The 26,118-nt window shown below is 45.7% G+C and overlaps 1 protein-coding gene across 5 annotated transcripts in view; it reads left to right on the top strand.

Annotated features, from left to right (window-relative positions):
• The first annotated feature begins 2,332 nt into the window (after nucleotides 1-2,332).
• Nucleotides 2,333-26,118, top strand: part of ANKRD6 (ankyrin repeat domain 6) — a 296,026-nt gene continuing 272,240 nt past the window's right edge. For all 5 annotated transcript variants that reach the window (XM_075340132.1, XM_075340131.1, XM_075340134.1 and 2 more), the window contains exon 1: nucleotides 2,333-2,496. The gene's annotated coding sequence lies outside the window, so the exon portion shown is untranslated. The remainder of the gene's footprint in view (nucleotides 2,497-26,118) is intronic.

Below are 26,118 nucleotides of genomic sequence, written 5' to 3'. Positions count from 1 at the left end.
GTACGATGTTGTTCGTCGTTCCTGCGGCACCACACATCGCTATGTGTGACACCGTAGGGACGACGAACATCTCCTTACCGGCCGCTTAGTAACGCCGCAGTGACATCGCTATGACGCTGAACGCACCTCCCCCTTGAGGGAGGGATTGTTCGGCGGTCACAGCAACGTCGCTGACAAGGTATGTGCGTGTATTGCTGCTGTAGGGATAGCTACGGCAGCGAGCACCACATATCGCACCGACAGGGGTGGGTGCTATCGCACGCGACATCGCTAGCAATGTCGCAACGTGTAAAGCACCCTTTAGTTTTCAAGACTTCTGCACTTTTCCTTGTCATGCTGGATATCAGCTTTTGAGCCAAATCCTAACTATGACATCCCGTTCTTGTCTAATCGGTGCTTGGAGTTTATGCAATTTCTGTGTTTTTATATGTCCATCCACTTATTGAGGATTGACCTGAGATTCTGAATGGGATTGAGATCTAGAGAACTTCCAGGCCATAAACCCAAAATGTCAATGTTTTGAGCACAGAGCCTCTTACTTATCACTTGTGACATGATGCTCCATCATTCTGGAAAAGCATTGGTCATCACCATCAGAGAAAGTAACGGCAGGAGGTACAGGGACTGGACTGCAGAGGACTGGGGTAACGTTATTTTCTCTGAAGACTCCTTCAGACAGTTTGGGATGTCTGGAGGTATGTTGTCTGGAGAAGGGAAGGTGAGCGCTACCACGAGTCCTGTGTCATGCCCACAGTAACACATCCTGAGACAATTCATGAGGGACATTGCTTTTCATCCAGGGGAATGCGCTCACTCCCAATTTTCCCTAACAACATTGCCATGAATAAAGAATGGTATCTAAAAATCTCCTAAAGGGGGCTTTACACGCTACGACATCGCTAATGCGAACTCGTTGGGGTCACAGAATTGGTGACGCACATCCGGCCGCATTAGCGATGCCGTTGCGTGTGACACCTATGAGCGATTTTGCATCATTGCAAAAACGTGCAAAATCGCTCATCGGTGACATGGGGGTCCATTCTCAAATATCGTTACTGCAGCAGCACACATCGCTCCGTGTGACACCGCAGGAACGAGGAAGCTCTCCTTACCTGCCTCCCGGCCGCTCATCTCCGCCCCTCCGCTTCTATTGGGCGTCTGTTCAGTGACGCTGCTGTGACGTCGCTGTGACGCTGAACGAACCGCCCCCTTAGAAAGGAGGCGGTTCGCCGGTCACAGCGACGTCGCAGGGCAGGTAAGTAGTGTGATGGGTCTGGGCGATGTTGTGCGCCACGGGCAGCGATTTGCCCTTGTCACACAACAGATGGGGGCGGGTACCCACGCTAGCGATATCGGTACCGATATCGCAGCGTGTAAAGCGGCCTTAAGAGAAACTTCTCCCAACGATGCAGGAGCAATCTGGGGATGAACATTGCTTTTCCAATGTGATGGAGGCCATGTCACAAGGCGTCACGAGGCTGGTTTGGCATCAGTCTGGAGTTGCCCAGAAGCTGATGTCCACATGTCAGGGCGAATTGCAAACACCGTGAAGTAAATATTGAGTATTTTCATAAACTTGATGTATTTGTCAATAAAAGTGTAAAAACTGATTAGATTCTAATACTTGTACTTCAGTAGCCATAGAATCTGCCTACAAGTAGTGTTGAGCGAGCATGCTTGTCACTACTCGGTACTCGCACGAGTATCACTGTACTCGGGCTACTCGGCGGGTACCGAGTAATTTCGCGATACTCGTGCTGTACTCGTGGTCTTCATGTTGGCGCTCTTTTGAGAGCCAGCCCTCATGCAGGGATTGGCTGGCAGACCGCAATGCCACAGCCCTGTTGTGGAATTGCAGTGATTGGCCGGCCCTCACAGCATGACCGTGCCTTTAGCCCGACACTTCCCCGCTCGGCTACGGCCCCTCCCGCACTCCACTCCGCGTGTATATATATATGCACGCTTACACACACACGCACGGTTTTTTTTTTAATTTACAGTTTTATGGTTTCTACATGCTGCCGGTGGTCATTTCACAAAAATACTCCGGTCTCCCATAGGATAACATTGGGCTCGGTGCTCGGGCCGAGTACACGAGTATCTTGGGATGCTCGGCCCGAGCCTCGAGCACCCGAGCTTTTTAGTACTCGCTCATCACTACCTACAAGCTCTAGAAGCATGCAGTAATGTGTGGGAGCCAATATTCGTGTCAGTCAGACAGCTGGTCGCCAGGACTACAGGCAGCACAGGGCAGAGCCGGGAGTCGGCCTCCTCCAGCCGCCATTCACTATACACCCAGGAGGTGTCGCTGCACTCCAGGCAGAGCACAGAGCTTCCCTGTGTGTGCAGGAAACATTGGGAAAGCTGCTTCTGTCCCCGCACAGCTCAGAGCAGGGTCCACATACCGGGGCTCCGTACTGCTCCCCCGCCACCGAGCACGACGGTCCAGAGTCTGCCCGGGACACCGAACTCTCCCAACAATCCACAGCGCAACAGGTAGGCACCGAGACCAGTGCTGCAGCGACTGTGCCATGCTTTACTCTTCCAGCCTGGCACTGAGTCATGCCTTCTTGTTATGTACTCTGCCAGCTTGTGCCATGCATACACAATAGAGAAGCTGCAATAGGCGTCAACAGGTGGTCTGTGTCCCTCACTGTAATGTAAGGGGCTGTATACAGTGTGATGTGTGGGGCTGTATACAGTGTGATGTGTGGGGCTGTATACAACATGATGTATGGGGCTGTATACTGCATGATGTATGGGGCTGTATACAGCGTGATCTATGGGGCTGTATACTGCGTGGTGTGGAGCTGTATACTGCGTGATGTATGGGGCTGTTTACAGTGTGATGTGTGGGGCTGTTTACAGTGTGATGTGTGGGGCTGTATACCGCGTGATGTGTGGGGCTGTATACCGCGTGATGTGTGGGGCTGTATACCGCGTGATGTGTGGGGCTGTATACCGCGTGATGTGTGGGGCTGTATACTGTGTGATGTGTGGGGCTGTATACTGTGTGATGTGTGGGGCTGTATACTGTGTGATGTGTGGGGCTGTATACATTGTGATGTGTGGGGCTGTATACATTGTGATGTGTGGGGCTGTATACATTGTGATGTGTGGGGCTGTATACAGTGTGATATATAGGTCTGTATACACCATGATGTGTGGGATAGTATAGTGCGTGATGTATGGAGCTGTATACTGCGTGATGTATGGAGCTGTATACTGCGTGGTGTATGGAGCTGTATACAGCGTGATGTGTGGGGCTGTATACAGCGTGATGTGTGGGGCTGTATACAGCGTGATGTGTGGGGCTGTATACAGCGTGATGTGTGGGGCTGTATACAACATGATGTGTGGGGCTGTATACAACATGATGTGTGGGGCTGTATACTGCATGATGTATGGGGCTGTATACTGCATGATGTATGGGGCTGTATACTGCATGATGTATGGGGCTGTATACTGCATGATGTATGGGGCTGTATACTGCATGATGTATGGGGCTGTATACTGCATGATGTATGGGGCTGTATACTGCATGATGTATGGGGCTGTATACTGCATAATGTATGGGGCTGTATACAGCGTGATCTATGGGGCTGTATACTGCGTGGTGTGGAGCTGTATACAGTGTGATGTGTGGGGCTGTATACTGCGTGATGTGTGGAGCTGTATACTGCGTGATGTGTGGGGCTGTATACTGCGTGATGTGTGGGGCTGTATACTGCGTGATGTGTGGGGCTGTATACAGTGTGATGTATGGGGCTGTTTACAGTGTGATGTGTGGGGCTGTTTACAGTGTGATGTGTGGGGCTGTTTACAGTGTGATGTGTGAGGCTGTATACCGCGTGATGTGTGGGGCTGTATACCGCGTGATGTGTGGGGCTGTATACCGCGTGATGTGTGGGGCTGTATACCGCGTGATGTGTGGGGCTGTATACCGTGTGATGTGTGGGGCTGTATACCGTGTGATGTGTGGGGCTGTATACCGTGTGATGTGTGGGGCTGTATACTGTGTGATGTGTGGGGCTGTATACAGTGTGATATATAGGTCTGTATACACCATGATGTGTGGGGCTGTATACAACATGATGTATGGAGCTGTATACTGCGTGATGTATGGAGCTGTATACTGCGTGGTGTATGGAGCTGTATACAGCGTGATGTGTGGGGCTGTATACAGCATGATGTGTGGGGCTGTATACAACATGATGTGTGGGTCTGTATACTGCATGATGTATGGGGCTGTATACTGCATGATGTATGGGGCTGTATACAGCGTGATCTATGGGGCTGTATACTGCGTGGTGTGGAGCTGTATACAGTGTGATGTGTGGGGCTGTATACTGCGTGATGTGTGGGGCTGTATACTGCGTGATGTATGGGGCTGTATACTGCGTGATGTGTGGGGCTGTATACTGCGTGATGTGTGGGGCTGTATACATTGTGATGTATGGGGCTGTATACAGTGTGATGTATGGGGCTGTATACAGTGTGATGTGTGGGGCTGTATGCTGCGTGATGTATGGGGCTGTATACAGCGTGATCTATGGGGCTGTATACTGCGTGATGTGTGGAGCTGTATACTGTGTGATATATAGGTCTGTATACACCATGATGTGTGGGACTGTATAGTGCGTGATGTATGGAGCTGTATACCGCGTGATGTGTGGGGCTGTATACTGTGTGATGTGTGGGGCTGTATATTGCATAATGTGTGGGACTGTATAGTGCGTGATGTATGGGGCTGTATACTGTGTGATGTATGGGGCTGTATACTGCGTGATGTATGGAGCTGTATACCGCGTGATGTGTGGGGCTGTATACTGCGTGATGTATGGAGCTGTATACTGCGTGTTGTATGGGGCTGTATACTGCGTGATGTATGGGGCTGTATACACAATGATGTGTGGGGCTGTATACTGGGTGATGTATGGAGCTGTATACTGCGTGATGTGTGGGGCTGTATACTGCATGATGTATGGAGCTGTATACTGCGTGATGTATGGGGCTGTATACACAATGATGTGTGGGGCTGTATACTGGGTGATGTATGGAGCTGTATACTGCGTGATGTGTGGGGCTGTATACTGCATGATGTATGGAGCTGTATACTGCGTGATGTGTGGGGCTGTATACGGTGTGATATGTGGGGTTGTATACAGCATGATGTGTGGGGCTGTATACGGTGTGATATGTGGGGTTGTATACAGCATAATGTGTGGGGCTGTATACCGCGTGATGTATGGGGCTGTATACAATGTGATGTGTGGGGCTGTATACTGCGTGATGTATGGGGCTGTATATTGCGTGATGTATGGGGCTGTATACTGCGTGATGTAAGGGGCTGTATACTGCGTGATGTGTGGGGCTGTATACTGCGTGATGTATGGAGCTGTATACTGCGTGATGTATGGGGTTATATACTGCGTGATGTATGGGGTTATATACTGCGTGATGTATGGAGCTGTATACTGCGTGATGTCTGGGGCTGTATTCTGCGTGATGTGTGGGGCTGTATACTGCGTGATGTGTGGGGCTGTATATTTTGTGATGTGTTGGGCTGTATACAGCATGATGTGTGGGGCTGTATATGGTGTGATGTGTGGGGCTGTATACTGCATGATGTGTCGGGCTGTATACTGCGTGATGTGGGGGGCTGTATATGGTGTGATGCACAGGGCTGTATACTGCGTGATGTGGGGGGGCTGTATATGGTGTGATGTATGGGGCTGTATACTGTGTGATGTATGGGGCTGTATACTGCGTGATTTATGGGGCTGTATACTGCGTGATGTATGGAGCTGTATACTGCGTGTTGTATGGGGCTGTATACACAATGATGTGTGGGGCTGTATACTGCATGATGTATGGAGCTGTATACTGCGTGATGTGTGGGGCTGTATACGGTGTGATATGTGGGGTTGTATACAGCATGATGTGTGGGGTTGTATACGGTGTGATATGTGGGGTTGTATACAGCATAATGTGTGGGGCTGTATACTGCATGATGTATGGAGCTGTATACTGCGTGATGTGTGGGGCTGTATACTGCGTGATGTATGGAGCTGTATACTGCGTGATGTATGGGGTTATATACTGCGTGATGTATGGAGCTGTATACTGCGTGATGTGTGGGGCTGTATTCTGCGTGATGTGTGGGGCTGTATTCTGCGTGATGTGTGGGGCTGTATACTGCGTGATGTATGGAGCTGTATACTGCGTGATGTATGGGGTTATATACTGCGTGATGTATGGATCTGTATACTGCGTGATGTGTGGGGCTGTATTCTGCGTGATGTGTGGGACTGTATACTGCGTGATGTGTGGGGCTGTATATTTCGTGATGTGTTGGGCTGTATACAGCATGATGTGTGGGGCTGTATATGGTGTGATGTATGGGGCTGTATACTGCGTTATGTGGGGGGCTGCCTACTGCTTGATGTGTGGGGTTGTATATGGTGTGATGTACGGGGCTGTATACTGCGTGATGTGGGGGGCTGTATATGGTGTGATGTACGGGGCTGTATACTGCATTATGTGGGAGGCTGTTAAGTTCTCATCCAGCTTGTGCCATGCATACACTATAGAGAAGCTGCAATGGGCGTCAACAGGTGGTCTGTGCTCCTCACTGTAATGTACGGGGCTGTATACATTGTGATGTACGGCGCTGTATACTGTATGAGGCTGTATACAGTGTGATGTGTGGGGCTGTATACATTGTGATGTATGGAGCTGTATGCTGTATGATGTATGAGGCTGTATACATTGTGATGTGTGGAGCTGTATACATTGTGATGTACGGGGCTGTATACAATGTGATGTTTGGAGCTGTATACAGTGTGATGTGTATGGCTTCATACAGTGTGATGTGTATGGCTGTATACGGTGTGATGTTTTGGGCTATTCAGTGATGTGTGGGGCAGTATACAGTGTGATGTGTGGGGCTGTATACAGTGTGATGTGTGGGGCTGTATACAGTGTGATGTGTGGGGCTGTATACAGTGTGATGTGTGGGTTTGTATATGTTGTTATGTTTGGGGCTGTATACATTGATGTATGGGGTTGTATACATTGGGATGTGTGGGACTGTACACAGTGTTTTGGGCTCTAGTCTGTGTGATGTATGGGTGCGCTATGGATTATATATTGATATATACAGTGTATAGACTGGAGTATATTGAGCTGTTTGTATACCATGGATCATATAGAGCTAACTGTATACTAGGGATTATATAGAGATAGCTTTATACTTGGTATCATATGGCGATATATAAAGTATGTACACTTATTCATATGGAGCTAGTTGTATACTGTTTATCATACAGAGTGAGCTGTGTACTACACTGTGTGCAGAATTATTAGGCAAATGAGTATTTTGAGCACATGATACTTTTTATACATGTTGTCCTACTCCAAGCTGTATAGGCTTGAGAGCCAACTACCAATTAAGTAAATCAGGTGATGTGCATCTCTGTAATGAGGAGGTGTGTGGTGTAATGACATTAACACCCTATATAAGGTGTGCCTAATTATTAGGTAACTTCCTTTCCTTTGACAAAATTGGTCAGAACAGAGATTTGACGGGCTCTGAAAAGTCCAAAATTGGGAGATGTCTTGCAGAGGGATGCAGCAGTCTTGAAATTGCCAAACTTTTGAAGTGTGATCACCGAACAATCAAGCATTTCATGGCAAATAGCCAACAGGGTCGCAAGAAGCGTGTTGGGCAAAAAAGGTGCAAAATAACTGCCCATGAATTGAGGAAAATCAAGCGTGAAGCTGCCAAGATGCCATTTGCCACCAGTTTCGCTATATTTCAGAGCTGCAACATTACTGGAGTATCAAAAAGCACAAGGTGTGCCATACTCAGGAACATGGCCAAGGTAAGGAAGGCTGAAAAACGACCACCTTTGAACAAGAAACATAAGATAAAACGTCAAGACTGGGCCAAGAAATATCTTCAGACTGATTTTTCAAAGGTTTTATAGACTGATGAAATGAGACTCTTGATGGGCCACATAGATGGGCCAGAGGCTGGATCAGTAAAGGGCAGAGAGCTCCACTCCGACTCAGACGCCAGCAAGGTGGAGGTGGGGTACTGGTATGGGCTGGCATCATCAAAGATGAACTTGTGGGACCTTTTTGGGTTGAGGATGGAGTGAAGCTCAACTCCCAGACCTACTGCCAGTTTCTGGAATACAACTTCTTCAATTAGTGGTACAGGAAGAAGTCGGTATCATTCAAGAAAAACATGATTTTCATGCAGGACAATGCTCCATCACATGCATCCAACTACGCCACAGCGTGGCTGCCCAGTAAAGATCTAAAAGATGGAAAAATAATGACATGGCCCACTTGTTCACCTGATCTGAACCTCATAGAGAACCTGTGGTCCCTCATAAAATGTGAGATCTGCAGGGAGGGAAAACAGTACACCTCTCGGAACAGTGTCTGGAGGCTGTGGTGGCTGCTGCACGCAATGTTGATCGTAAACAGATCAAGCAACTGACAGACTCTATGGATGGTAGGCTGTTGAGTGTCATCAGAAAGAAAGGTGGCTATATTGGTCACTCATTTTTTTTGTTTTGTTTTTGCATGTCAGAAATGTTTAGTTCTAAATTTTGTGCAGTTATATTGGTTTACCTGGTGAAAATAAACAAGTGAGATGGGAATATATTTGGTTTTTATTAAGTTGCCTAATAATTCTGCACAGTAATAGTTACCTGCACAGATATCCTCCTAAGATAGCCAAATCTAAAAAAAAAACCACCCCAACTTCCAAAAATATTAAGCTTTGATATTTGAGTCTTTTGGGTTGATTGAGAACATAGTTGTTGATCAATAATAAAAAAAATCCTCTAAAATACAACTTGCCTAATAATTCTGCACACGGTGTATAGATAATATAGACATTCTGTACCTATATACCATAGATCAGTGTTTCTCAACTCCAGTCCTCAAGACCCATCAACAGATCATGTTTTCAGGTTTTCATCAATCAGGTTTTCAGGATTTCCTTAATGTTGCACAGGTGATGGAATTATTCCCGGTCTAATATTAAGGAAAACCTGAAAACATGATCTGTTGGTGGGTCATAAGGACTGGAGTTGAGAAACACTGCCATAGATCATATAGAGTCATATACACATCATATACAGCGGTATACTATGGAACATATGGTGCTAACTTTCTACTACCGTGTTTTTCCAAAAATAAGACACTGTCTTATATTTTTTTTCCCCCCCAAAAAAGCACTAGGGCTTATTTTTGGAGGAGGTCTTATTCTTGGAGAAACACGGTTGGGGGAAAGTTTACCCCGCAAAAAAGCAGACCCCCCCCCACTTCCCAGGAGACTCATACTCACCAGACCAGGACATCTGTGTGGTTCCCAGGTCCTCCTGTGATCTCCGGTCGGTGCTGCACGCCGTCCTACCCTGCTGCTAGCTGACACACACAGCAGATCCCAGACACACACAGCAGATCACACACACAGCAGATCACACACACACACACACACACACACACACAGACACACACACACAGCAGATCGCAGATATAAACAGCAGATCACACAGCAGATCACACACACACAGCCGATCACAGATACACACAGCCGATCGCAGATATACACAGCAGATCGCAGGCACACACAGCAGATCGCAGGCACACACAGCAGATCGCAGGCACACACAGCAGATCGCAGGCACACACAGCAGATCGCAGGCACACACAGCAGATCGCAGGCACAAACAGCAGATCGCAGGCACACACAGCAGATCGCAGGCACACACAGCAGATCGCAGGCACACACAGCAGATCGCAGGCACACACAGCCGATCACAGATACACACAGCCGATCGCAGGCACACACACACAGCAGATCGCAGATCACACACAGCAGATCGCAGGCACACACAGCCATCACAGATACACACATCCGATCGCAGGCACACACAGCCGATCACAGATACACACATCCGATCGCAGGCACACACAGCCGATCACAGATACACACAGCCGATCGCAGGCACACACAGCCGATCACAGATACATACATCCGATCACAGGCATACACAGCCGATCACAGATACACATCCGATCACAGGCACACACAGCCGATCGCAGATACACACAGCCGATCGCAGACACACACAGCCGAACGCAGACACACACAGCCGATCACAGATACACACAGCCGATCACAGACACACACACAGCCGATTGCAGACACACACAGCAGATCACACACACACATCACATCACATCCAGCACTTACGGCCGCAGGGAATGATGAGAGCAAGTCACGTGTCCGGCCGCAGGTCCTGTTCGTTGTGCTCCACTGCACTGCCTCTCAGGATTCTCCCGGCGAGAAGAGATCAGTGTCGCTGGATGAGGTGAGTGTGTATGCGATCCGATGTGTGTGCGATCCGATGTTGTGATTTGATGTTTGCGTGTAATCCGATGTTTGTGTGTGCGATCTGATTATGTGTGCGATCTGTGTGTGCAGTCCGATGTTTGTGTGTGAGATCTGGTGTCTGTGTGAGATCTGATTGTGTGTGTGTGTGTGTGTGTGTTATGTGATGTGATGTGTGTGGGGGTGCGATCACTGCAGGTCCTGCCGCTCAGTGTCGGGTGAGTGTAATTGCCGGGTGCCGCTGTGTATAATGAAGTGTCCTGCAGTATCTGTAACTTTTTTAGCTGTATGGACACTTCATTATTGATCCGCGACTAGGGCTTATTTTCAGGGGAGGGCTTATATTTAAGCCTTTCTCCGAAAATGCTGAAAATACCTGCTAGGGCTTATTTTTGGGGGAGGGCTTATTTTTGGAAAAGCACAGTAGGAATCACATAATGGTGGCTACTGTATATACTAGGGATCATATGGAGCCAGCTGAATACTACGGATTATATGGAGATATATAAAGTGTATTCACTCCTTCATTATGGAGCTGATTGTAAAATGTGGATCATATAGAGCTAGCTGTGTAATATAAATTAATTATAGTTAGCTGTTTACTATGGATAATATAGAACTACAGTCATGGCCGAAAGCGTTGGCACCCTTGATCTTGTTCCAAAAAATGAAATACCAGTATGTCTCCAAGAAAATGATTGCAATTACACATGTTTTGTTATATTCATGTTTATTTAATTATTGTGTATTGGAACAACACAAAAAAAGAGGAAAAAGGGCAAATTGGACATAATTTCACACAAAACCCTTAAAATGAGCCGGTCAAAATTGTTGGCACCCTCAACTTAATATTGGTTGCACATCCTTTGCAATAAATAACTGTAATCAATCGCTTCCTATAACCATCAGCAAGCTTCTTACACCTCTCAGCTGGAATTGTGGACTCTTCTTTTGGAAACGGCTCCAGGTCTCTCATATTTGAAGAGCGCCTTCTCCCATCAGCAATTATAAGATCTCTCCACAGGTGTTCAATGTTAGTTAGATCCAGACTCATTGCTGGCCACCTCCCAACTCTCCAGCGCTTTGTTTCCATCCAGTTCTGGGGGCTTCTTGGAATATGTTTGGGGTCATCATCCTGCTGGAAGACCCATGACCTAGGATGCAAACCCAGATTTCTGACACTGGGCACTACATTGTGACCCAAAATCCATTTGTAATCTTCAGATTTCATGATGTCTTGCACACAGTCAAGGAATCCAGTGTCAGAGGCAGCAAAACAACCCCAAAACATCTTTCAACCTCCACCATTTGACTTCCAATACACACAAGGGAAATAAACATGTGAATAACAAAACGTGTAATTACAATAATTTTCTGGGAGAAATACTTCATTTCCTGGAACAATTTCAAGGGAACCAAAACTTTCTACCATGATTGTATATACAGGTGTATATACTCATCATATACACTTAGCTGTACACTATCTATATATATAATTGCCTTATTCTGTCTGTCTGTCTGTCTGTCTGTCTGTCTATCTGTCTGTCTGTCATGCTCCGAAATTGTGTCCTTACGGTGACACAAAGCTGATTGGCCGCTGGGCTCGCCATGGCCCCGCCCCCCCCACACGGATTGGCCTCTCGCCCCGGCTCTCTGCAGGCCCCGCCCCCCTCACGCAATGCACGCTCGCTCTGGCCTAACTGACACGGGGCTCCGATTCCCAGGTGAGTACACACACACATCAGATCACACTCACTCTCACACACACCTCACACATCACATCCACACATCACATCCACACATCACATCCACACATCACATCCACACATCACAACATGCTGGGATATCGCTTGCTTCTACACCGGCTCCGTCAGGATCCCGGCAGCGCCACACATAACCTTGCGATGCTGGGATCTTAACGGAGGCCGTGAAAGCTGGTAACCATTATACACATCGGGTAACTAAGGTCCCTTAGTTACCCGATGTGTATCATAGTTACCAGTGTACACCGGCTCACACTCACTCTCATACACACCTCACACACACATCACATCGCATCCACACATCAAGGTCCTGCAGCTGCGGAACATACATAACATAACAGCACACACACACAAATCAGATCACACTCACTCACACATACCTCACACATCACATCGCATCCAAATACTCACAACATCCTGGGATATCGCTTGCTTCTCGGCGGCGATATTGTGCTGTGAGCTTCCAGGACCTGACGGAGGATCACATGGCCAGAAGCATGAGAGGCTGATCTTGGGGAAGGCTGGGAGGGGGAGGCTGATGCTGAGGGAGGCTGGAAGGAGAGAGGCTGAGCAAACGTGCTCCATCCGCCATACTGCGCACTCCCCATCGTGCTGCATCCCCCATGCTGCGCACTCCCAAACGTGCTCCATCCGCCATGCTGCGCACTCCCAAACGTGCTCCATCCGCCATACTGCGCACTCCCCATCGTGCTCTATCCGCCATGCTACACACTCCCAAACGTGCTCCATCCCCCATGCTGCGCACTCCCAAACGTGCTCCATTCGCCATGCTGCGCACTCCCCATCGTGCTCTATCCGCCATGCTGCACACTCCCAAAAGTGCTCCATCCGCCATGCTGCGCACTCCCAAACGTGCTCCATCCGCCATGCTGCGCACCCCCCATCATGCTCCATCCGCCATGCTGCGCACTCCCAAACGTGCTCCATCCGCCATGCTGCGCACTCCCAAACGTGCTCCATCCGCCATGCTGCGCACTCCCAAACGTGGTCCATCCGCCATGCTGCGCACTCTCAAACGTGGTCCATCCGCCATGCTGCGCACTCCCAAACGTGGTCCATCCGCCATGCTGCGCACTCCCAAACGTGCTCCATCCGCCATACTGCGCACTCCCAAACGTGCTCCATCCGCCATACTGCGCACTCTCCATCGTGCACCATCCGGCATGCTGCGCACTCCCAAGCGGATGGAGCATGATGGGGGGTGCGCAGCATGGCGGATGGAGCACGTTTGGGAGTGCGCAGCATGGCGGATGGAGCACGTTTGGGAGTGCGCAGCATGACGGATGGAGCACGTTTGGGAGTGCGCAGCATGACGGATGGAGAACGTTTGGGAGTGCGCAGCATGCCGGATGGTGCACGATGGGGAGTGCGCAGTATGGCGGATGGAGCACGTTTGGGAGTGCGCAGTATGGCGGATGGAGCACGTTTGGGAGTGCGCAGCATGGCGGATGGAGCACGTTTGGGAGTGCGCAGCATGGCGGATGGACCACGTTTGGGAGTGCGCAGCATGGCGGATGGAGCACGTTTGGGAGTGCGCAGCATGGCGGATGGAGCACGTTTGGGAGTGCGCAGCATGGCGGATGGAGCACGTTTGGGAGTGCGCAGCATGGCGGATGGAGCACGTTTGGGAGTGCGCAGCATGCCGGATGGAGCACGTTTGGGAGTGCGCAGCATGGCGGATGGACCACGTTTGGGAGTGCGCAGCATGGCGGATGGAGCACGTTTGGGAGTGCGCAGCATGGGGGATGCAGCACGATGGGGGGTGCGCAGCATGGGGGATGGAGCACGATGGGAGGTGCACACCTCCCCCCAACACACACACACACGCGCACTGCACAACACACACACACTAGGAATCACAAACAACGCCCTACACAGACACCCACACACACAGACAACGCTGCACACACAAATATACGCACATGCTGCACAACACACACATTGCTCAAAACATACCTCCCCCCAAAACACACCACACACACACAAACCGCACAACACACACACACACACAACGCTACAGACACACAGCGCTCCACAAACAACGCAACACACGCAACACACATACAACACCGCTCTCACCCCCCGCGACACTCAGAACATGTACAGCGCCCTACACAAACACTTGGTAACTACACACAACAACATCTATATATATATATATAACAAAAATCATACATGAACTACACAATACGTAAATTCTAGAATACCCGATGCGTAGAATCGGGCCACCTTCTAGTGGATTATATGGAGCTAGCTGTATACTATTGTTCATTTAGAGATAGCTCAATACTAGAGATCATAAAAAGCTATATACAGTGTATGCATGGCATGATATAGAGCATACTATGGACTAGATGGAGCTAGCTATATACTAGGGATCATACGGCAGTAGCTATATACTATAGATCATATGGCACTAGCAGTATACCAGGAAGCATATAGTGCAAGTTTATAGTATGTACTACAGCCTTTAGTGCTGGCTATTTCCAGTCTATATTTTCCACACTACAGAGATAGTTTTGTACAGTGTGTAGATACTTTTACAGGTGACTATATACAGTATTTACATTGTACCACATACAACTGGCTATATAAAGTCTATACATTGCACCCTTTAGAGCTGCTATATTCTGTCTAAACACTGCACACTACAGATCTGGTTATATAGAGTGTATATACAGTCTATACACTGTACCCTATAGTATATGCAGAGTATACATTTCACCATATAGAGCTGGCTATACACTCTATATATTGCAACCTTATAAAGCTGGCTATATACTGTATAAGGCACCCTATAGAGCTGGCTATATACAGACTGCATTGCACCCCATAGAGCTGAATATGTACAGTCTACACACATTGCAGCCTATGGAACTGGCTATATACATTTCAACTACCGTATATACCTACACACATTGCAGCCTATGGAACTGGCTATATACATTTCAACTACCGTATATACCTACACACATTGCAGCCTATAGAGCTGGCTACATACAGTCTATGTGCTACACCTTCTAAAGTTGGCTATATACAGTCTACATACTAAACCATAAATAACTGGCTGTACACAATATATATTAAACTTCCCCGCTCGGCTACGGCCCCTCCCGCACTCCACTCCGCGTCTATATATATATGCACGCTTACACACACACGCACGTTTTTTTTTTTAATTTACAGTTTTATGGTTTCTACATGCTGCCGGTGGTCATTTCACAAAAATACTCGGGTCCCCCATAGGATAACATTGGGCTCGGTGCTCGGGCCGAGTACACGAGTATCTTGGGATGCTCGGCCCGAGCCTCGAGCACCCGAGCTTTTTAGTACTCGCTCATCACTAGATATTAGGTGATGTGGCATTTCCTAAGGGAGACAAGGGTGCTCAAGTAAAAAAATAGATATTATGTTTAACAAGAAAGCATAACTGGAGAATTAAAAAGAGAGAAAGACCTCGCATCACCTTGCACAGGTGCTCAGGAGAAAAAGCAATACAGAAAGGAATAACTCCGGCACACTGTATGTTTCCCAAAGAGAAAAAGATGGACACAAGAAAGTTGATTTCAAATCCTTGCACCTGCAGGTGTTACGCACATATACTGTATACATTCTGCTTGCTGATCTCCAGTGATTCCTGTCCATTCTAGTGTGTCCGACCTGAGGAAGGCCTCTTGGCCGAAACGTTGTTCCTGGCGGACCTTTTGTTTTGTACAGCACTTCTTCACTTTTTCACATTGAATAAAAGAAAAAAGGATTTGAAATCAACTTTCTTGTGTCCATCTTTTTCTCTTTGGGAAATATACAGTGTGCCGGAGTTATTCCTTTCTGTAACTGGAGAATTAGACATGAATCGCACATCCAAAAATCAACAGTTGATCTAAAGCTGCTAGGCAAAAATTGAAATACCTTAACATAAGGTTCTTGGTTTAATATTCTGATCAGACTGTATGAAGCCCACTGCCACATCACGGCGAACCTCTGAATGGGTACCTAACTTATCTGAAGCCTTAAAAGGTGCTGCGCCAAGTGCCAAGGCAGGTGACCTGGTGCTTCACAACACCCATGCTGCAAGGGTGAGTCCCCAAGACTCAAGGCTACGCTGCCCCACTGACACAAAACCACCAGAACAAATTACCCAACTTACCTTCCACAAGATCTCAGTATGTAAACTAGGAGTAAAAGAGGCAGAACCCCTCCTTGCAGGCTCCTGCTAATTAAAAACGCTTGTGCCAAATGGGAGGAGTGCTGGGTCAAACAAAACAGAGGAGGATAGAATGCAATATAGCAAAATTAGCTATTAGACATGAACCGCACACCCACAAACCATCAGCTGATCTAAACCTCTGAGTGGGTCCCTAACTTATTTGAAGCCTTCAGCTATGTTACATACTGTATGTTTAACAAGAACTTAGCACTCCATTGCAGAAAAAGTTTTATTTATTTTAGCATCCAGCAGTTTTCTGACGTTTCGGCCAATAGGCTTTTATATGAACTACAAAACAGAAATAACAACACAATATGTCTTAGATACAACTAAGTATATGTAATATGCAAAACAACAAACAACCTTGTGATGAGTCAACCTTTTGACTCCGATATTTTGCCTGGACATCCACCTCTTGGCTTTTGAATTGAAGGATGAACTTAATTTTTTATTTTCCAACTGTCATAGCAGCCACATCATGAAGTTTGGCAATTTTCTTGGCCAAGGGACCACTATTGATGAGCTAGATGATACTGATCCTCTTTTCTTAGGAAATCTTCATGGCTGCTCATCGATTCGAGCCAGTACCGTTTGTTTGGGAATCAATCTAGTAGCACACTGCGTTATTAGGGAATGTGAGAATATCTTGTAATTTGTAGTATACTAGAAGTAAAAGATTTTTCAAACTCCAGGACCAAAACAGTAACAATCCAGAGACATGACAAGAAACTACATAACTAATCATATGCTAGATAGCTGCAAGTCAAGTTTATGTATGAGATAGCCAAAATGATTGTCTTGAAAATGAAGGTAGTCTCACGCTCAAAGCTGTAGTGGATTGTGAGATATGGAGCCTGAACGTCAAAAGTTCAAAACATTGTGACCCTTTTGCTTTTCACTGTAAATTGAGTGGTAAATATACTTTGGCCAACTCTACAGCTCAGTCACAGGCTCAGTCATAGGGGGCCAGCGCTGCAGTTACTTCAGTTTCTTGCATTGCTTCCCCCCTCTGAAGACCTCCTGGATCCTCAGTAATAGACGCCGTGGGAGGGAGATGTGAGTGCAGCACCTGCTCTCTCCTTCTATCTCCACTGCCACCATAGCTTCTATCTGTGACAGAAGATGTTGTATGGGGGCGAAATTAGTAGCATTGAGTGACACCAGCGCCAGAGGGAGGGTGTACAAATCCAACTCTGACTGCATCCTATAGAGCTGACTATATACAGTCTATACACTGCACCCTATAGAGCCGGCTCCGTATAGCCTATCCACAGCACCATATAGAGCTTCCTCTATATTTTATATACACAGCACCCTACAGAGCAGGATATATACAGTCTACACACTGCTCCCTATATACAGTGCCTTGTGAAAGTATTCGGCTCCCTTGAATTTTTCAACCTTTTCCCACATTTCAGGCTTCAGACATAAAGATAAAACATTTAATGTTATGGTGAAGAATGAAAAACAAGTGGGACACAATTGTGAAGTTGAACGAAATGTATTGCTTATTTTAAACGTTTTAAAAAAATAAATAACTAAAAAGTGGGGCGTGCAATATTATTCGTCCCCTTTACTTTCAGTGCAGCAAACTCACTCCAGAAGTTCATTGAGGATCTCTGAATGATCCAATGTTGTCCTAAATGACTGATGATGATAAATATAAGCCACCTGTGTGTAATCAAGTCTCCGTATAAATGCACCTGCTCTGTGATAGTCTCAGTGTTCTGTTTAAAGCGCAGATAGCATCATGAAGACCAAGGAACACAACAGGCAGGTCTGTGATACTGTTGTGGAGACGTTTAAAGCCAGATTTGGTTACAAAAAGATTTCCAAAACTTTAAACATCCCAAGGAGCACTGTGAAAGTGATCATATTGAAATGGAAGGAGTATCATACCACTGCAAATCTACCAAGACTCGGCCATCCATCCAAACTTTCATCTCAAACAAGGAGAAGACTGATCAGAGATGCAGCCAAGAGGCCCATGATCACTCTGGATGAACTGCAGAGATCTACAGCTGAGTTGGGAGAGTCTGTCCATAGGACAACAATCAGTCGTACACTGCACAAATCTGGCCTTTATGGAAGAGTAGCAAGCAGAAAGCCATTTCTCAAAGCTATGCATAAAAAGTGTAGTTTAAAGTTTGCCACAAGCCACCTGGGAGACACACCAAACATATGGAAGACTGTGCTCTGGTCAGATGAAACCAAAATCAAACTATTTGGGCACAATGCCAATCGATATGTTTGGCGTCAAAGCAACACAGCTCATCACCCTGAACACACCATCCCCACTGTCAAACATGGTGGTGGCAGCATCATGGTTTGGGCCTGCTTTTCTTCAGCAGGGACAGGGAAGATGGTTAAAATTTATGGTAAGATGGATGGAGCCAAATACAGGAACATTCTTGAAGAAAATCTGTTGGAGTCTGCAAAAGACCTGAGACTGGGATGGAGATTTGTCTTCCAACAAGACAATGATCCCAAACATGAAGCAAAATCTACAAATGGAATGGTTCTCAAATAAACTTATCCAGGTGTTAGAATGGCCAAATCAAAGTCCAGACCTGAATCCAATCGAGAATCTGTGGAAAGAGCTGAAAACTGTTGTTCACAAACGCTCTCCATCCAACCTCACTCAGCTCCAGCTGTTTACAAAGGAAGAATGGGCGAGAATTTCAGTCTCTCGATGTGCAAAACTGATAGAGACATACCCCAAGCGACTTGCAGCTGTAATGGCAGCAAAAGGTGGCGCTACAAAGTATTAACTGAAAGGGGACGAACAATATTGCATGCCACAATTTTCAGTTTATTTTTTTTTTAAAAAGTTTAAAATAAGCAATAAATTTCGTTCAACTTCACAATTGTGTCCCACTTGTTGTTGATTCTTCACCACAATATTAAAATTTTTATCTTTGTTTGAAACCTAAAATGTGGGAAAAGGTTGAAAAAGTCAAGGGAGCCGAATACTTTCGCAAAGCACTGTAGCTAGTTACATATAATCTACATGCTGCACCCTGAATAGTTGGCTATATATAGTCAACATGCTGCACCCTATGTGTCTGGTTCCATATATTCTATACATTGCACCATCAAGAACTGGCTATGATGCAGTCTATATACAGCTCTGGCAAAAAGTAAGAGACCACTGCAAAATTGTCAGTTTTTCAGATTTTTCTCTTGATAGTTATATTTTTTAATGAAATGTAAATTGTTCTTTTATTCTATAAACTACTGACAACATGTCTCCAAATTTCCAAGCAATAAATTTTGTATTTATTTTCTGAAAATGAGAACTAATCAAAATAACAAAAAAAATGCATTGCTTTCAGACCTCAAATAATAATAAGAAAACAAGTTCATAATCATTTAGAAATAACAATAATAATGTTAACTCAGGAAGATTCAGAAATCAATATTTTGTGAAATAATCATGATTTTTAATCACAGCTTTCATGCATCTTGGCATGCTTTCCACCAGTCTTTCACACTGCTTTTAGGTGACCTTGTGCCACTCCTGGTGCAAAGATTTAAGCAGTTCTTCTTTGTTTGATGGTTTGTGACTATCCATCTTCCTCTTGATTACATTCCAAAGGTTTTCAATGGGGTTCAGGTCTGGAGAATGGGCTAGCCATGACAGGGTTTTGATGTGGTGGTCCTTCATCCACACATTGATTGACCTAGCTGTTTGGCATGGTGCATTGTCCTGCTGGAAAAAACAGTCCTCAGACCCCAGAGTTCCGGTCATGTGCACTATGAAGCTGGGTGTATGCGTCCTGGCTTCAAACTGAAGTAGTGTGCATACCATACCAGGCTCTCAATTGAGATTGTACATTGACAGTGAGGTGTCAATCATAGGAGGGGGCATGTCAGACTTTTCTGCACATGAGTATTTAGTCCTGTAATGGTAAGGGTCCTGCTGCTTAAGCAAACAAAAAAAACAAAATAAACAAAAGATCGGACTGTGACAAAAGAGGCATGCCTGAGCTTTCTGTGTTAACCCTTGCAGCATGCTGCCTTCAGCCTCCATAGCAAAAACCTGCTGACAGATTCCTTTTAAGTTTATTTGGCTCAGTTATATTTGGTTCAAAATGTGTTATAGATAGTTTTGCAAAGGCTGCAGAAAAACCTGCTGTATACCTAGTACTATGAATGTAGCTCAGAAAGTTTTTCTTTTTTTGCTCTGCAAAATGTGAGCAAATATGAGAAGTCAGTTTACAGATAAGTATGTGTAGTTAACGATCTGTGGTGGTTGGTTAGTGCTAGACAATACTAGCTTAGATATAAATGTGGACAGCGTGAATATCGGCGTACTAGGGCGAATGAGAAAGTGTATTAATAAGATTTTCAAAATAATTCATCTAGTGCTTATGCACACCCTTAAAGGGGTGGTCCGCAGGCAAACTATATTTCATTCTAAATCCCTATCTATTTGGTGGCATAATTTAAGCTATTTTCTAATATACTTGTATTAAAAATTCCCTATCTATCCCTAACTACACTATCTAACTACCATTTTATTTTTTTCCCTACATTCTGTCTAATGACACTTCGTTTGAGAATCCCAGCATGCAGGAGACCACTAGCTGGAGCAGCACTGGTCTACTCCACTCTTGGTATTCTGACACCACAATATAGCCTGCTGATAATTACTGATCTGAGTCGACAATAGAGTGGATGCTGTCACTGTACAGATCACACAGTGCACAGCTCGCAGAAATGGGACGCAGCAGAGACTAGCACAGCCCATGAAACGAGCGTCACTGATGACGCTTCTTTCAGGGAGTGGGCTGTAACAGTGATTGCAGTCTCTGCCCCCTGCTCTGATGATGCTTTGTTTGAGTAGCCCAGCATGCACTGGGGTTCTCAAATGAAGCGTCAGACAGGAAGTTGGGAGAAAAAAGAAACAGCATTTAGATAGTGTAGTTAGGGCATGGCAGGGAATTTTTAATACAATATATTGGAAAATGGCTTTGATTACGATGCTAAATAGATACGGTTTGTGAATGAAATGCAGTTTGATTTTGAATGAACCCTTTAAGATGCCTGGTAGACAACACTTCTTTGAAGTTTCCTACTTTTTTCCTATGTTCATTTGTCCTATATTTGATATGTCCTATTAATGGCAGAACTGTCTCCTATTGCGACCTGGCTGCAAATATGTCCTCAATTACTTTGTATAGCAGAATGATTTATGGTAAAATATTCTCTAATGTACGGTGACACTGAATGGACCTTGGATCAGAGTGTTATCAGATTTATAAAGGAAAACTCCAGCAAAAAGATGGAAAACATCCCTCTATATTAAAGAATTAAACAAGTATTTACCTAGCTCTGTGACCCATTGCATTCCTTTTCCCTGACAAAACCAAAGAAAAAAACACAAAATGAGCATACATCCTATAATAAAGTAAATAGTATTAGTTCATTTAAATAACATAGGTACTTGATTAACACTGATCAAAAAGTGTAAAAGCCATCCCACCGTGACAAGGTGTAACCAGTCGGAACGGTTATACTTTAGCATAAAAGCTTTATTTGCACTGGTGACTTCAATGTGAATAAGTGCAGTGAATAGCAATGCCTGAACTACAACGACCTGTCCATGGGAAGCTATATGGATTACAATGCCTTGCTGAGAGAGGGCCCACACCCGCATTTGTAGAGAGTGTAAAAAAAAAAACGACAAGAAAAAAACACAAAACGAGGATATATCTAATAAAGTAAATTGGTAAATAGTAATACATTTAAATAACATAGGGCACTTGGTTAACAAATGTTTTATCAGAAAGCATAAAAGCCATCCCACCGCTCCAAGGTGTACCCAGTAGGGACGGTTCTACTCTAGTATTAAAACGTTACCTTGTGTCAGTGTCATCAGTGTGAATAAGGGCAGAGAAGCCAGGGCCCAACTAAAGCCACCTGTCCATGGAAAGGTATATAAATGCAGTGACTAGCTCAGACATTAGAGAGAGGGACCAACCACATCCCCATTTGTACAGGGTACACAAAAAAGACAAAAAAATTAGCATCTATTGTACATAAACCATCTTATGCTCCGACTCTTTTTTTTTTTTTTTTAATGTTTCTTTGTATTCTGTAGAAGTGGGGATGTGGTTCCTCCCTCTGAGCTAGACATTTTATCTATATACCCTGCTTCCCCAAAAATAACATCTATGCCAAAAATAAGCCCTAGCATGATTTTACAGGATTTTTGGAGTATGCTTTAAATATAAGCCTTACTCCAAAAATAAGCCCTAGTTACAGTCAGTGCCAGAGTTAAGGGGAGTAAAACCACAATTTCTCAGGGCCCTTACTCTCTATTGTTCGGAGAAACATGGGTGGCTTCCTGTGGACAGGTGGCTGTAGTTGGGCCCTGTCCTTCTTTGCGCTTATTAACACTTATGTCACTGGCAAAAGGTAAGGTGTTAATACAAGCGTAGGACTGTCCCTACTGGTTACACCTTGTTGCGGTGGGATGGATTTTACGCTTTTTGATCTAACAGTGGTAACCAAGAGCCCTATGTTATTTTAATGTACAACCACCATTTACTTATTTACTTTATTATAGGGTATATGTTCATTTTGTGTTTTTCTCTTGGATTTTGTCTGTGAAATGACCACAGGGTGAACTTACTTTAATGACACATATATCAACTTATGCTTCAGCTGATTTTTTTCACTCCTCTTCCCTGGCAGCTGGGATAGATGTGTATTGCTACCAGTCCTTATCTGATATGGGTAAAGCTGCCAGATCTTCACAAGAGGACAGAGCTCAGAACCTGTATCCTCTGTTATTAAGCAACTGCCTGAATATATGGGCCCCCTTATTATTTAGGGGGATCGCCAAATTATTCAGTTTGTTACTTATATTTGTTCTAGGATTTTCCTTTAAGATAGGCAGTGCATTATACATGTTTGCCATCAGGACTGAGATGAGGGGTAGGCAGAATAGACAGCTGCCTATGGTATGGTATGGGTAATGGGTCAGTGTATAGAAAAGAGGAGAAGGCTATGCTCTTCTACATTTCTTTGTATAATGGTTGGAAGCCTTGGTCAAAAAGAAGAGCGTCAGCAGGAAATTGGTGGCACATAAAAAGATGTGTGACATTAGTGGGTAAAGGTAGGTGGGACGGAGACAATTTAACAAATGATTGTACAGCAGGTGAAGTGTTGTGGGGCATATTCATACTCTTCCATTAACCCCGAGATGTTTTTCCCACCTTTACATGCCATTCATTGTCTACGAATCTACAGTTGACAAAAATGTCGAAAAGTGCTGTTGTAACAAGATATGTCACTTACCGTAATATGTCTCTTATGTAACTTAGTAAAGCGGCTGTAGTTCTTTTGTTAGAATTAACACATTTTCTTCTAATCTAGTAACGCCTCCTCTTTAAGGGGCATCATGGTGGTAGAAATTGTTGATCTCTGCATTGCAGCGACCTGAGACTGAACTCCCTCCTGGCCTCTCCCAATTCATGCCTGGCAAGCATAACTAGTGCATGGCTGTTCTATTATGCTGCTGGATATCCATTGTATGTGTTACACATAATAAGTCCATAGATCACTGATGTCCTCAAAGCCTGTAAACAGATCTGGGTGGTGATCTGGTGTAGAACAAGAAAAGAAACAGTATTCCATGCTTCTAGACATGACAGCAGAAGGTGATGCAGCAGTGACAGGGCACCCTGTCTGCTGATATGGATAGTCTAGCCTGCAGCATAGTAAAACCAGCAATAATAGCTGTATAATGGAATTGGAATTGGTGTACCACTCAGGATAATATGTGTTATTGGATATAACAGCTCCATCACCCCCAAGGTGTTACCATATCTATAAAATGTTATTGCTTAAAAGTTTATTCACCCAATACATGGCCTCTTAAAGAGTTTCTACTCTTCCAAGCATTCCGACTTTTGTGTTCGCTAAATCCATCATATGGTTCCAGCAATATGGGCCTTATTACTTAGTGAAACTTTTTATGGTCTTTACCAAAGGGTCATTGGTCACAAGATTCTCTGGACTTGCGTCTTTAGGTTGCTCTGCATTATTACCCTGTGAGCAAGGCCCCTAAAATAAGCTCTAAATAGAAAGGCCCATAGCTATTAAACCATATGGTGGATTTAAGAGAAAAATAAACAAAACGGAATACTTAAAAAAACGGGAAATAAAATGAGAGCAAAAACTGTTGACTCTTCGTCTGGTGAAAGGTCCTCTCAGCAGAGTCACGCAGTCCTCATCATGAGCAGTATGAAATCTAGATTAGCTCATTCATGGCAAAGAACTGCATGTTAGGCTGGAGTCACACTTGCATGTGACTCACATGAGAATCATATCATATCCCATGTCCCACTGGCTGGCGGCTCTCCTGACCAGAGCGTGTCAGCTTCATGTATTTCTGTGCAGCTGACCCGCTCCTGTAAGGAGATTTGCCGGCTGGTCCGGGCAGTGCGATCCTTACGCGAGTCATGCGCAAGTGTAACTCCAGCCTTTGGGTGCCTTCACACTTTAGCGATGCAGCAGCGATCCGACCAGCGATCTGACCTGGTCAGGATCGCTGCTGCATCGCTATATGGTCGCTGGTGAGCTGTCACACAGGCAGATCTCACCAGCGACCAGTGACCAGCCCCCAGCCAGCAGCGACGTGCAAGCGACGCTGCGCTTGCACGGAGCCGGCGTCTGGAAGCTGCGGACACTGGTAACTAAGGTAAACATCGGGTATGGTTACCCGATGTTTACATTAGTTACCAGCGCACACCGCTTAGCTTTGCTCTCCTAGCTACAGTACACATCGGGTTAATTAACCCGATGTGTAATGCAGCTACATGTGCAGAGAGCCGGAGCCGGCAGCACAGGCAGCGTGAGAGCTGCGGAGGCTGGTAACTAAGGTAAATATCTTGGATACAGCCTACCGCAGCTGCCAGACGCCGGCTCCTGCTCCCCTGCTCGCTTCATTTGTCGCTCTCTCGCTGTCACACACAGCGATCTGTGTGTCACAGTGGGAGAGCGGCTTTGAAGAAAACGAACCAGGGCTGTGTGTAACGAGCAGCGATCTCGCAGCAGGGGCCAGATCGCTGCTCAGTGTCACACACAGCGAGATCGCTAATGAGGTCACTGCTGCGTCACAAAAAGCGTGACTCAGCAGCGATCTCGGCAGCGAGCTCGCTGTGTGTGAAGCACCCCTTACTCTCAGGCTCTGTTTACATGTCTAGGGCCCGAAGGCAGTGACAAGAGACGGAGCAGTCCCCACAGAGCGGCCGGGAAGGTGAGAGTACCCCCCCTTATGTCCCCCTCCTTTTCCATTAATTTCTTAAGGAGAAGAGTGGCATTAATATTCTCCATGGGCTCCCATGACCTCTCCTTAGGACCAAACCCCTTCCAGTCCATTAGGAAGAAGGTTTTACCTCAAACCCTTTATTACAGCAAGAAAGGTGTTGTGATCACTGACTGGGGAAGGTAAGGTACCTGGATCCCTGTAGAAATGGCTCAGGATGACACCTGGAACGAGTTAGGAATATGTAAGAAAGTCGGGAGATTTACCTTGTAGGATACCTTATTAATCTGCTGGAGCACCTCAAAGGAGCCAATAAAGCGGAGACCCAACTTATAGTATGGCACCTTGAGGCGGATGTATCTGGAAGAAAGTCATACCTTGTCTCCAGACTGGAGCGAAGACGGGTCAAGGCGTCTCTTATCCACATGCT

Source organism: Anomaloglossus baeobatrachus, chromosome 3 (genome assembly GCF_048569485.1).
Source record: "Anomaloglossus baeobatrachus isolate aAnoBae1 chromosome 3, aAnoBae1.hap1, whole genome shotgun sequence".
NCBI classification, from domain to species: domain Eukaryota; kingdom Metazoa; phylum Chordata; class Amphibia; order Anura; family Aromobatidae; genus Anomaloglossus; species Anomaloglossus baeobatrachus.
This window is presented reverse-complemented; position numbering and strand designations above follow the sequence as displayed.